The sequence below is a fragment of the Lucilia sericata genome, unplaced genomic scaffold, assembly GCF_015586225.1.
Source record: "Lucilia sericata isolate MDLA Ls3-8-SP2 unplaced genomic scaffold, ASM1558622v1 Contig008571F_arrow, whole genome shotgun sequence".
Classification (NCBI taxonomy): Eukaryota; Metazoa; Arthropoda; class Insecta; order Diptera; family Calliphoridae; genus Lucilia; species Lucilia sericata.
Window position 1 is genome coordinate 1 of NW_023998137.1, and position 834 is coordinate 834.

Here is an 834-nt window from a genome sequence, read left to right on the forward strand (position 1 = left end):
AAATTTTAACTGGTTTATTTTTAGCAATACATTATACTGCAGATATTAATTTAGCTTTTAATAGAGTTAATCATATTTGTCGAGATGTAAATTATGGATGATTACTACGAACTATACATGCTAATGGTGCATCATTTTTCTTTATTTGTATTTATTTACATGTAGGACGAGGAATTTATTACGGATCATACTTATTTACTCCAACTTGATTAGTAGGAGTAATTATCTTATTTTTAGTTATAGGAACAGCATTTATAGGATACGTTTTACCATGAGGTCAAATATCTTTTTGAGGAGCTACAGTTATTACTAATTTATTATCAGCCATTCCTTACCTAGGTATTGATTTAGTTCAATGAGTATGAGGAGGATTTGCTGTAGATAATGCTACATTAACTCGATTTTTTACATTCCATTTCATTTTACCATTCATTGTATTAGCTGCAACATTAATTCACATTTTATTTTACATGAAACTGATCAAATAACCCTATAGGATTAAATTTATATGATAAAATTCATTCCAATATCACTTCACGGATATTGAGGAATTCGTATAACAAAATTTTATTCATTAGTATTATTAACACCTTTAGAGATTGATATTTATGTAATTAATAACAAGTCAATTCACAAATGATATATTTATGTAGCATTTACGTTCATTACAAAATATAGGGTATTGCTTTTATTGCAATTTCTATTTTACCAATTATATATTAGAAATTAGTAATTCAATTTACCTATTTACAAGATTTTTTTTGAGAATAGTATGTATCTTGATAATATGAATTATTTCATTCTCTGAACAATAAAAATTGTAAAAATTATGTT

The 834-nt window shown here is 25.1% G+C and overlaps 1 pseudogene; it reads left to right on the forward strand.

Moving 5' to 3' along the window:
• The first annotated feature begins 5 nt into the window (after nt 1–5).
• On the forward strand, nt 6–603 carry LOC119615832 (annotated as a pseudogene).
• The last annotated feature ends 231 nt before the right edge of the window (nt 604–834 follow it).